Source organism: Hibiscus syriacus, unplaced genomic scaffold (assembly GCF_006381635.1).
Source record: "Hibiscus syriacus cultivar Baekdansim isolate YM2019G1 unplaced genomic scaffold, ASM638163v2 tig00117048_pilon, whole genome shotgun sequence".
Taxonomy (NCBI): domain Eukaryota; kingdom Viridiplantae; phylum Streptophyta; class Magnoliopsida; order Malvales; family Malvaceae; genus Hibiscus; species Hibiscus syriacus.
Genome location: NW_024063538.1, coordinates 14,184,425 through 14,198,761, shown reverse-complemented (window position 1 = coordinate 14,198,761; position 14,337 = coordinate 14,184,425).

Sequence of the window (14,337 nt, the reverse complement as noted above, 5' to 3'; positions counted from 1 at the left end):
TTAAAGTATACTCATTGATCATTGATAATGGAAGTTGTGTTAATCTAATCAGTAGTTATGTAGTGGATACACTTAACTTGCCTTGTCAATGGTATCCAAAGCCATACTGCTTACAATGTCTTACTGAGAATACCGAGTTGAAAGTCATGAAAAAATGCCTAGTTAATTTGAAGATGAGTAAATATTGTGACGATGTGTGATGTGATGTACTTCCAATGCAAGCATCTAATATTTTTTTGAGACGACCATGATAATGTGACTTATTTTTGATGCAAACATCTCATACTCTTTCAACATCAAAGGTAAACCTTACAGTCTCAAACCGATGCATCCAAAAGACATTAAGCAAGATCAAAAGAGAATCTGTGAGGAGGTTGGGAACTTAAAGAAAGAGGCAAAACAAAAAGAGGTCACAACCCATAAAAGCCAAAGAATAACCCATGGGAGGTGAGGGAATCCACTTGTGAGAAAAAGAGAGTGTCGCAAAACATTTATGCGAGTTTAAAAGACTTGAGAGAAACCTTTTCCCAAAACAACACATGTATCTTAACCGGTTCAAAGACACCACACTTTTCATTTCTATTAACCTCACCGATTTGCCTAGTGTTTTTGTTTCTCTTTTGTAGGATTTCACAGATGTTTTAAGCGATCCACCGGATGACATACCACCGAAAAGAGAAATCAAACACCAAATCAATTTCATTCTGGGATCCACTATTTCGAACCGTCCAACATACCGATGTAATCCCGAAGAAACCAAGGAGTTTGAAAGACAAGAAAAAACATTACTGCAAAAAGGCCACATTTGTAAAAGATTTAGCCCTTGTGCCATTCCAGTGATTCTCGTGCCAAAGAAAGATGAAACATTTCGAATGTGTGTAGATTGTAGATCAATAAACCACATACCAATCACATACAAGCATACTATTCCATGCCTTGATAATATGTTAGATGAACTTTATGGATCTTGCATCTTTATGAAGATATACTTGAAAAGTGGTTTCCATCAAATTCGAATGAAAGAAGGTGGCGAATGGAAAACAACTTTCAAGGGAAAGTTTAGACTCTACGAATGGCTCGTCATGCCTTTCAGACTCACAAATGCGCCAATAACATTCATGACACTAATGAATCACATTTTAAAGGATTTAATAGGTAATTATGCTATTGTTTACTTTGATAATATCCTTTTCTACTCATATTCTCTTGAATCTCATGTTAGGCACGTTCGTTCTGTCTTTGAAGTATTACGACAAGAACATTTATTTGTTAACATGGACAAATGTGTGTTTTGTAGCGATAATCTTATATTTTTAGGCTTTATAGTTAGTGCACAGGGAATCCATGTAGATGAAGAAAAGATCAACGTAACACCCTACACCAGCATGACACATAGTTGACCGATAAGTGTGCCACACGAACCACCGAAGTTACAAACCAATTTTTTTAAACTTACTCAATTGAGAATATTCATTTATAATTACTCATGATAAAATAAACAATAATGTTTAAATAAATTAGTTTACATTGGGGCTCCCTAAATATCAATTCAAAATATACATCCCATCAATTTAAAATGAATTACGACTTGATTATACAAAACATCATTACAAATGTACAAAATAAGGGTTTCAAAATATACATTCCCTATAAAGAACTCGAGATGTACTCTTCTTTGAATCTGGTTTGGATCGCTGCTAGTTAAAATGCCCCTCTACTACTCCTCACCTAATCTGCATAAGGAAACAAATTCCAAACGTTGAGCTAACTAGCCCGGTGCCACATTAACAACACAAATATATAAAAAAGGGTTCATTAACATGATCAAGCCCACTAATAAAATAATATATTTAGTATACTCATATACTCACTCTCTACTCCATGACAGACATCATGGTGCGGCTAAGGGTTTTCTGTATCTCAGAGCTTACACACTCTTCTAGTCTATCGAGGATGAGGTCCAAAATCTTTGTATCAGACACAACACCCTCGACTAGCCAATCCCTTGAGAGTGTCAGACCTTGCGCCCTTGTTAAAGTATTCCCAAAGACCAATCATGACATGATTGCAATGCTACTTTTTATTTACCATTTTTTGAATAAAGGAATTACCATTATTTATTTCAATTATATTTTTTGTGTCTTAAATAAACTAAAATATAATAAAGTCTATATATTAATATGATTGTTATTAAATATCCGTAGTCGATTATTATGGGCATGGACAATAATAATACATTTAAGGCTAACATGTTGTTGATTGATGATAATGAGTTGTCATTGACATAGAGATGTCAGAATCATTGCATGAATATTTTGTTAGAGAACGACATATTGAAATAACCCACTATGAGCATATGTCTTGGATTATTATGTGACAGTCACAACATTGCTCATGGTGATGACTATATGTATGATCCTCAGACTTGAGATCATTACTATCTTATCATTTATTGTTGTATGTTTTGATACAGTTAAACATGCTTCGTGATTGGTTGCACTATAAAGATTGATATTGAACATATCACAATATATGTGGTGTGTGTTGTGAATGATCAAAATAGGATTTTTCCTTCCTATATAATAGGAAATATATCACATGCACTTGGTTGAGTGAGACTAGAAATGCATGGCCATGCTTGAATAAGTTGATAAGAGATATCACAAATTATTCGTTTATTGTAGTCTACTCTATATATCAAGAAATAAATGATGGGCTATACAAGTGTGACTATTCCAAGACTTGTTCCTATTCTAGATATAAAGGATAAAATGATAAAATTTATAAAAGAGTTAGTCACGAATATGTTATATTAAATCTTGACTTCTTCTAGCATAGGTGACAATGATATATTGCTAGATGTAACTCATTGTTTGTAATATTAGAATGGTTCTAATGATTACTACTAATGTTACAGGAACGTACATGGTCACACCCTAGGGTTGAAATGAGAAAATATTAAACGGATTTTAAATGTACAATTTATTGTACGTTTCTGTAGAATATTATTAAAGTTAATATATATATATATATATTAATTATCCTAAATATAATAAACGACTATTAAAAGAATGTAATTATGATTACAATTCTTTTAATGTTTATTAATTTAGAATATTTTAATTTAGAATAATTAAATTCAGATTTAATTAATTCAGAATTAAAAAAACGATAATAGTTAGGGTAACTGATATAAAAGGTTAAGATAGGTCTAGCAACCGTTTTAAGCCTTTTATACGAAATATCTCAAAAATAGTTTTTGAGATAAGAAATTTGCTTTCAACTTTTCAACAGGTGAACTGAGTAGAGGCTGAGACGGTTATCGTGAAGGCTTACAATTCAACCAACTCATGACTACTACTGTCTTGCTATTTTTCATGGAACCTAATGTAAGTAATCATATCACTTCCTCCTAATTTTGGTAATCATACTTGGATCGCTGGAGAAACCGTTGAATTAAATTTTTGCTGCATCACGAGGTGCAGCGATGGTTCCAACAGCCCTAGCTAGTCATTTTTAAGTGCCTTGCACTCTAGCTAAGGATATCCAGACTGAATCTATACATCGACACTCTTAGCATTACTAAAGGAACTCGGGTGTCATGATCGTTTCCCGAGCATCAATCAAGGCTAGTTTTATGTCACCCTAATTGATCATGTTTCTAAATGTAATTAAATAATATTAATGTTCCAATTGAAGTCTTATTTGAGAGTAATTAAATTCCTTGGGAACCCCCTATTTCCCTTAAAAACTTTTGGGTTTTGAGCCCAAAACTGAATGAGGGTATCGTTGCTCACCCTTGGGTATCAATACCTTATGTTAAATTAAAGCTGAAAATGGGTGAATAGTATCGATATTACTAACCCAATATTGATACTCCAGACTATGGCATCGATACTATCCATGATGTCGATACTGAAATTGGTTTCAATGTTGAAAATAGAGTCTTGGTATCGATACTTTGCCGAGAGTATTGATACTGGTATCAATACTTCTTGAGTTGTGGTACAAAAGTGGCTATTGGATTATTGGTCTCGATACCATACCCCCGGTATCGATACTGAACCGCCAGTATCGATACACCTTTAAGGGGTATCGATACTGCCCTTACAATGATCATATATTTTAAGCCTAAAACAAGAACAATATCGGTACTGATCCCTCTAGTACCAATACTTTTCACCGTAAATACCTTATTTGGGCACTTAAATTCACCCACATTGTTACCTAAAGATTCCCAAATGTTATTTGTGTTTTATCTAATCATGTAGGCTCATTAATAAGGCTTTAAACATGCTTATAACTTCAACATATGTGATCTACCATGAAAGCAATTTAGCATGCTTCAACTAAATTTTTTAGAACAAAGCTATATCTTAAATGACCCACAAGAAGTATGAGGGGTTGTAAGTGTTATTACCCTGAATTTCTTGACTAATGGTAAAGTCCCCAACTCACTCAAGAGGTGCTTTCTATTTTCCTTTAGCTTTTGAGTTTTCTCTCACCTCATTCACTAAACAATATCAAGAAAAAGGTTTACCAACTCTCTAGATTCTTGGTTTGAGATTTAAAATGTTTTCTATAACTTAAATCTTACTACAAATGGGTGAGAATCTAAAGATTTTCATAAACCCCTCAAACACCCATTTTTGGTTCCAAGATTAAAACTAGAGAAATTGAGCTTGAATTGAAGTTAGGATGATAAAGATTATTAATCTTACCTTAGCTAAGCCAAATTAGATTTGAAACGTTTGGAAACCTGAATTTTAAAAGGAAGAGGAATGTAAAATGATGGAAGGAAGAAAAAAGAAGTTTGGTGAGATTTTTAGGGGGTTAGTTTACGGAAAATCTGAATATAAAATGAGGGGGTTTTAGCTTTCAAAACCTCAAGGGAAAATTGCACTTTTGGTCCCTAAACTTTATAATTCATAAAATAGTCGTCACCTTTCATTAATTCTTTTGGGCCCAACTCATCCCAATTCCAAAATAACTTGGTCTAAGCTATTCTAATAGGTAATTTGGGCTCCAACTATGGGTTTTGAGTTGACCCAAGGTTCATCAGTAAACAACCTAGGATGCTTTTTGATGAAAAAAAGGAAAGTGGAGGCCTATGCATCTCAAAAAATCAAGCTCCATGAACGAAACTATCCTACTCATGATTTGGAACTTGCAGCGGTGGCTTTTGCGATGAATATTTGGCGACACTACTTATTTGGAGAGAAGTGTTGCATCTTTACGGACTACAAGAGCCTTAAGTATGTACTCACTCAGAATGAGTTGAACTGAGGCAATGTAGATGGGTAGAGCTACCGAAAGACTATGACTATATGATCGACTATCATTCAGGTAAAGCGAATGTTGTTATGAATATGTTGAGCAGGAAAACAATGTTAGAATTATGAACTTTACTAGCGCGTCTAAACTTGACAGATTCGAGTAGTTTGTTAGCTGAGTTGTAGGCTGAACCCGAGTTAGTGGGTGAAGTTAAGAGGTTGTAGAGTATTAACGACTAGTTGAAGACCCGAGTAGAGCAAGTCTTCCGATGAGAGGCTTCAGATTATGAGTTTTGTGATGAGAGTGTGTTTTATTTTAGAGGTTGATTATACGTTCCTACAAATAAGTAATTGTGTGATAGGATCTTATATGAAACACATTGTAGTCATATTGTAGCCCATCCAGGTAGCAACAAAATGTATCATGAGCTCCAACCATTTTATTGGTGGCCAATCATGAAGAGATAAGTATATGAGTTTGTTGCTAAATGTTTAGTGTGCCAACAAGTCAAGGAGAAACATTAGGTTCCCTTAGGATTACTATAATTGATTCAAATATGACAGTGGAAGTGGGAATGAGTAACCATGGACTTCGTGACTGGTTTATCGATGCATAGATCTAGACACGATGCATTATGGGTTGTAGTGGATCGATTAACCAAATAATCTCATTTTCTTCTGATTCAGATGGATTACACATTAGAGAGATTGGCACAACTTTTTTATCCATGAGATAGTGAGGTTGTATGGGGTTCCAACCTTGATCATATCCAACGGAGATCCATGTTTCACCTCTCGGTTCTGAAAGGCCCTACATTAAACCTTGGGTACAAAACTACACTTTAGCACCGCTTTCCATCCTCAGACAGTGGAACAATTCGAACATATTATTCAGATTTTGGAAGACATGCTTATTTGCACCGTCTTAGATCTTATTGGCAGTTGGAAAGATCATTTGCCATTGGCGGAGTTCTCATACAACAACAACTATCAGGCAAACATCCATATGGCTCCATATGAGGCCTTATATGGGTGCAAGTTTTTAACCCCATAAAAAGGTTGTATTTATTTTTCCTTTTTACTTATGTTATTGTTTGTTTTAGAGCACATGTCACAATATTTAAATTACATTTAGGCCATTTAGTTACATTTGGTAGCAAAAGCTTGTTATTACATAAATTTATTGAAAACTGGTGATGCTGAGGGAAATGTCTTGCTTTTGTGGTGTTGTGCAGGCAACTAAAGCTTAAGGAGAAAACATGGTTGCTGAGGCATGTTGGAGAAATTATTGTTATAGAATTATGGAGATGAAGAGTTGAAAGACTTGCCCCAATGAAAGATGGACAACAAAATAACAAAAATGACTTTGCTTAATTGCTTAGCGACATGTGACTCAATAGCCCTGCTGTAATTTTTGGGACAACCTGCCACAATAACCGCTCCCTTAATATGAGAATGATTCCACCTAGGGTACAAAGGGAATTTTGGGCCCAAAACTCTAGAAATATCCCCTCTATAAATACCTAAGGTGCCCTACATTTTTAAAGACATTTGGAAAGCTTTGGGAGGTGACCTAGAGAAAGGTGGCTGCTCATTTCCATATTGTTCTTCCCTTTTCATCCTCTTTTCATGGTGTCCTCCATAGTCGATCTTCAAGGGAGGTAGCAGCTAGACCTCGAGAGAGGTTAGCTTGCAAAGACGGTGCATGGTGATTGAGCTAAGTCATGACAATAACTTATTTTGGGAGTTTTCTTCTCCTTGTGCTTTATTTTTATATCTTATTTGGGCTTGTACTAAACTTGCATAATTTGGGATGAACTTACCCACACCATGAACTTATTTATTTGGTGTTGGATTTGTATTGGATGATTTTATTTGGTGTTAATGGATGAATGTATGTTTTTATGTTTTAAAAGTTGTTTTGCTTATAGTTTTTAACTTTATGTTTTGTAACATTGTAAGAGCTTTTGAGAGATTGTCGCTTGATGTAGCGTAATATGCTTAGTCTTATAAGATCTTTTGAGAGATTGTCATTTTCTAAGTATAGATACCTAGTATGGAGAAAGCTAGGTTATATCTATGTGATCAAGGGAGCCAAACCGGGATGGGGAGGTTCTAACCCACCTCAGAGATAAATAGAGGGTTTCATTCGATTAAAAGGGATATGACTTAGTCGATATGCTAGTGTTTCAGTTCACACTAAGAGGTATTGTCATAGCATTTGTTTTATCAGGTTCCTTGCTTGAGAGAGTTTAGGAGTATTTTTAGCTAATCCTGTCGGACAACATACTCATAGAAGCAAATATCATCTTTAGCATAGAATATTATTACCATAGCAAATCTATACCATTTACCTCCATAGAAGCTTGATTGTGTGAGGTTATCAGTTTAATCTCATTTTTCCAAAGTTCAGATTATTTTCCTATTTTAGCATACTTTTGCAATTTGCTTAAATACTTGTCTCCTCATACTTTTACATTCTCAATAATTTTTACCATAATAATTTTACTCCACTTCACACCATTCTTGGCACAACATTCCATCATCCTTTATACATACCATCTTCCATAGCTACACTTTCATTTGTTTATAAAATATATACTTAGATTTAGTAAGTTTTAGATTTAGTTCGTTGCAATCTTTATTTGCTATAGCAGACTTTTAAAATACCTCCAATCCTTGTGGAGACGATACTCACTCACTATTGTATTACTTGCATCGATTATATATACTTGCACATATTTGCATGCCACCACACTATATATTTACACTTGATCAAGTTTTTTGTGCCATTGTTGGGGATTTGCAACTGGTTATTTTTGTAAAAGTTCTATTATAGGAAAAATTTATTTAGTTTTTATTTTTATTTTTACTTTTTTATTCCTTTTTGAGGTTTTATTGTTGTATGACCTGAAGAACTATTGAGGAACCACTTTATCCTCCAGTTTCAGAGATCGAACATTTATTCTATGAAAGACGACATATTCAACGTGCTAATCGAGTCCAAAATGAACCATTAGACCAAGGTGTTCAGCGAGTTCAAGATCCTACATATTCGAATACTGTAGCATATGGAAATGAAGGACTTGTATAGAGATTGTGAGCTATTACATATCATTTAGCTCCTATTTTGGATGATCTCAACCTAGGGATTGTAGCACCTGAGATTTAGGTAGCCCACTTTGAGCTTAAATCGATTATGTTAAACATACTAAATTCAATCAGACAATTTGGTGGCATGCCTAACAAAGATTCAAGGTAACATCTGCACTTTCTTTAAAGTTTGCGACTCATTCAGGCAGAAAGAAGTGCACAAAGATGTGCTAAAGATAAATTTGTTTCCCTATTCTTTACGTGACCGAGCAAGAGCTTGGCTTAGTGAGTTCCATCCAGCTCGATGGAGACTTGGGTTGATCTTTGTAAAATCTTTTTGCTGCGGTATAATCCTCCCAACATGCACACTCAACTTCAAAATGACATAACAAGTTTTTCTCAAGTTGATGATGAATCAATGTATGAGTACTGGGACCACTACAAAAATTTTCTTCGCAAGTACAGTAATCACAGATTCTAAGACTAGACTCAGGTCGTTATGTACTATAGTGGAGTCAATGCACCCACACGCATGATATTAGATGCTTCATCAAATGGTATTTTGCTTGACAAATCACCTGAAGAAGTCTTTGACATACTAGACATGATAACAAAAAATGACTATCAATTTCCCTCTTATTGTCTTGGAATTGGAAGGAAATCACTTGGGACATTCGAGTTAGATGCTAAGGATTCAGTGTCTGCCCAACTTTCTGACATAACAAATATGTTGAAAAATTTGCAACATTCCATTGAGGTGAAGATGGCCAACTCTGTATGTATCTTATGTCGTGGCAATTACCATAAGAGTGAATGCCTGGATAATCTAGTGTCTATCAATTACATGGTGAATTTTAACCGAAGCAACAAAACCCCCTATTATAATACCTATAATCTAGGATGGCATCAACATCCTAACTTCTCATGGGGTAATCAAGGGGAAAACAATAATAATGCAGTCTACTTGAATAGGTCACAACAGAATATTTCTGAATCTTCTAGATTTCAGAAACAACATATGCCGTGGCAAAATGTTAATAAGGGTTCAACTTCTACTTCAAATTTTAATTCTCTTAAAGAGACTCTTCAGGATTTTATGGCTTTAACAAAGGCTTTATTTCATGAGCACTCATCAAAAATTAAAAGTCAAGTTACACTTTTGTAGAATCAAGCAACCTTGTTGCAAAATCACAACTGATCTGTGAGAGCTTTAGAGAACCAAGTGGGTCAAATCGCTACAACATTACATGCTCACCCATAAAGCAGTCTCTCTAGTGATACTGAATTCACTAAGCCTCATGGAAAGGAACAATGCAGTGCGCTCACCCAACTTAATAATGGAGATAAGTTTTGGAGGAAGAAGCAAGAAAATTCTTGCTCTACCATTATGCAGCAAAAACATGAAGTGCAAGAAGGATTACTTGTGGAAAAGGACAATGATGAGGGTTTCACGAGTAAACCTACTGATGGAGGAAAAACAAATGTTATAGCAAAAACTGTTCCACCACCTTCAGTAGAAGAAGTTAGACCCCCATCACTCTTCGCTCAAAGACTGAAGAAGAAAAATGATGACATCCAATTCATGACGTTTGTTGACATCCTTGATAATCTATATATCAATGTATGTCCCGCTTCTAGAGGCCATTGATCAAATACCTACTTATGCCAAGTTTCTCAAGAAGATTGTCATAAAGAAAAGAAAGGTGGAAAAGTTTGAAATTGCAGCCACAGTGAAAGAATATTGTTCTACGCTCAGTAAACTTCCGCCAAAGTGAAAAGATCCTGGAAGCTTGGTTATTCCATGTTTTATCCGTGATAAATATGTGGGGAGAGCCTTCTGTGACCATGGGTCAAGTGTAAATCTGATGCCCAAGTTCGAATTTTTGAAGCTTGGAATGGGAAATACTCAACTGACCACCATGATTCTATAATTAGCTGATTGATCTCATGTCCATAATGAGGGTAGAATTGAAGATGTCATAGTAAAATTGGACAAGTTTCTTTTTCCTACTGATTTTCTTATTCTCGATTATGAGGCCGATGATAATGAACCTATTATTCTAGGGCGACCTTTTTCAGCCATCAACCATATTCTCATCGATTATGAGAAAGGAGAATTCACCATGCAAGTAGCTGATCAGAGTGTTGTGATCAATGTCTTCAACACACTCAAATATGTGGATGACTTAGAAGAATGCCAATGTGTGTTGGACATAGACTCAATAGTAGAGGACGAATCTATAAATTTCTATTGCAGTAACTTTTTACAGATGGAGGAATATGAGAGACTTACTAAAGGCATTGAGGAGCCTGAGGAATTTTCATCAGAGGTGGAGCAATCTAGCTTGCTTCTAACTATACCAGGTATACGATTTGAACCTCTATACTTTCATGAATTTATTCCTCCTAATCCTTCGCTTAAACATGCACTACCTTGGAACTTAAACCTTTGCCATCACATTTAAAGTATGCATGTAACACACATATCTCATATACCTCTCCATACATGAGATACAGATGTCACATCACTTTTAAAACATTTTCTCATTTGAAAACCCGTAAAATTTTGTTTAATTTTTAAAAATCACATAATTTAACACAATGATAAAATATTCATTGGAGCATATTACCAAAACTATCACTTTAAATACATTAAAAAATATTTTCTTAAGTTTAATTACATGCCAACTAAGTTTCAAAATGAGTATGATTGTCCCAATGTTACTACGAGTCAACCTTTAATTAATGATAGTTGTTGCTGCTGCACTCCTTACTCAGCAAATCTTTGATTTTTACCTACGCGTGAAATCAACACATGTTAAGTATTTATTTAGTGATGCATAATCTTGTAAAAGAACTACAATTTATCCATAAACATGTCTTGACTATCAAAACATTGATAAACCGTCTACTTCGTTAGACTCATTTACAATCTTTTTAGTCAAATCAATGAATGACACTGTTTTAGGTCAAAATGCACTATTAAACATTTATTCTTTCCTCTAAAGGCATTTAACCTTTCGTCTAACTTGCATTATTGATACCTTTCTACCAAATGCATAATTAGGCATTTAATATTTTACCCAAAGGCATTTAACCTTTCATATAACTAGCATGATTGACACTTTTCTGCCAAATGCACAGTTAGGCATTTAATCTTTTACTAAAAGGCATTTAATCTTTTACTCAAAGGAATTTAACCTTTCATCTAACTAGCATGATTGGCACATTTCTACCAAATGCACAGTTAGGCATTTAATCTTTTACACAAAGGCATTTAACCTTTCATCTAGCTACCATGATTGGCACCTTTATACCAAATGCACAGTTAGGCATTTAATCTTTTACTCAAAGGCATTTTGGAATCCATGGTATCGATACTTTTCTTTTAGTATCGATACCCTATCAGTATCGATACTAATTGCATCAGTATCAATACCGTTCATCATATGTCTACCCATCTAAACGTATAGTATCGATACTTTTCTATCACTACTGATACCCTTACCCAGATTTTTCATTTTCAGCTCGATTTTTATCCAAATTTGGTCAAATTCCCTTACTTTAACCTCCAACAATACTATTACACTCTTCCTTACTTATCTCAACTAACTTTCCTTCATTTAGCTTCTTATAACATCTAAAATCTCCCAAGAACATCTCAAACCAAGAATCATACCACCTTTTCTAATATATTTTTAATAATAACTGGAGCTTCTAATCTCTTATTTACTTCTTTGGAAAGTCAAATATACTAATAAACATCAATAAAACTAATATGCCAACCTATCATTCAAAAACCCATTTCCTTCAATCTCAAATAAAACAATCATCTCTTAGTTTTAATCTTCTTTAACCCTTCCTTAAGATTACACATCACTTAAGGTTGTAATAACAAACCATAATCGAAAGGAAAAACTAATTAGATGAAGTTTACCTTTGTCTATGGAGGAGAGCACAAAGCCACGAGAATAAGAAGAAAAAGAGAAGTAAATAACTTAACCTCTTTCTTTACTTTCCTCTTTCTTAAATCCCTATTTAAAAAAAAATAAGTTTTAAATTCATTTCATTCCAATGGACCAAAATGCCCTTTCAATCATCCATTTCTTACTAATTGATCTTACTCAAATCATTCTTTATACTTTGAAATCTATTAAATTAAATCCTTAAATTTTTTAATTCTTTTAAAATAGTCACTGACCTACCATTTGGGGTATTACAGTTCTTTTAAAAGTACCTAAGTAATCACCTTTACGGTTTGGGATACAATAGCGAGGAAAGCCAGGTGAGTGCATTTATTATATACATTAAGAATTATAAAAAGATATTGTAAAAACATATTTTGTAATTGTATATCAGTACTAAGTGCACTGCAGGCACTATGTACGCAAATCCACGGAATTCATCATGAGGTAATGAGTAACCATACAGGCACTATGTGTGCAAATCCACATAATTTATCATAAGTTGATGAATAACTGTACATGCACTATGTGTGCAAATTCACGAAATTCATCATGAGTTGATGAATAACCGTACATGCACTATGTGTACAAATTCACAGAATTTATCATGAGTTGATGAATAATCGTACATGCACTATGTGTGCAAATCCATGGAATTCATCATGAGTTGATGAATAACCGTGCAGGCATCATGTGTGCAAATCCACATAATTCATCATGAGTTGATGAATAATTGTACAGGCACTATGTGTGCAAATCCACATAATTCATTAGGAGTTGATGAATAACCGTACAGGCACGATATGTACAACCCACGAAATTCATCATTAGTTGATGAACTACCGTATAGGCACTGCGTGTGCATCTTAATAAATGAACATGAATAGAAAGTTGGTAAATTACCTTATTAGCACTAAGGGTGCAAATTGATAAGGTTTATAATAAATTAAAAAGAGTTACTAGATATTATAATTGTTATGCTATACTTATGTTTATAAGTTTTCTTATGGTTAATTATGCCTCACTAAGAAATTACTTAACATGTGTTGATTTCACACGTAGGTTTTGATATAATCGGAGTAAGGAGATCATCGGACATCACCAATCAAGTGTCGCCTCATCAGTAACAGGATGACATTCATGTCTTGTTTTGATGTATTTAGTTGGCATGTATTAAATTTAGTAAAAACACTCTGAAAAGTATTTTATTTAACATGATGTAAAATGATGAAGTATGGATATTTCTCTTTTGTTATCTATTTAAGTTTAATACATGTTTTATTATTAGTAAATTAAAATGTTTTATAAAAAGAAACAAAATTTTTACGAGTTTACAAATGAGGAACGGTTTGAAAAGTGATGTGATATATGTATCTCATGTATGGAAAGGTATACAGGAGATGTGTGTTATATTTTTTGGTATCAGAGCTACTGGTTTAGCTGATTCTCGTCCGAAACCTAGTGTATTTGATGTAAAAAGATTTTATATGCCACTAAGATGTCAAGGTTACTGATAGGGTATAGAAAGAATATGATGGATGTCTCTCCTTACTAACTTAAGTACTATCTTTATGTATATTATACTAGATGTCGGATTCTACAAATTCGACAAGAGCGGCTGGGCTAGAGAGTAGAGATGGATCTGGGTATGCCTGTTCCAAAGTTTGGAGCTTTTATGCAAGCTCTCAATGCTATTCTAACAAGGTTTTAACCTCCTTCGCCTCCCCTGCTACTCCAGCACCGCGAATGTTAATCCCTAAGGAGTTAAGAAGTTTGGGAGCTCCTGAGTTTAGGGAGAAGAAGGTGAAGGTCTGATGGAGACGCAAATTTATGGTTGAATGACGTTATGATGATGGTGAAAAGTCTGCAATGCTCTGATCATGAAAAATTTTGTGGAGTCGTTTCGTTACTCTGAGGATCAGCTCAGGTGTGGTGGACAAATACGACGATGTATGTATCACCCGAACAAGTAAACTGGTAATTCTTCCAAGATGAGTTCAAGAATA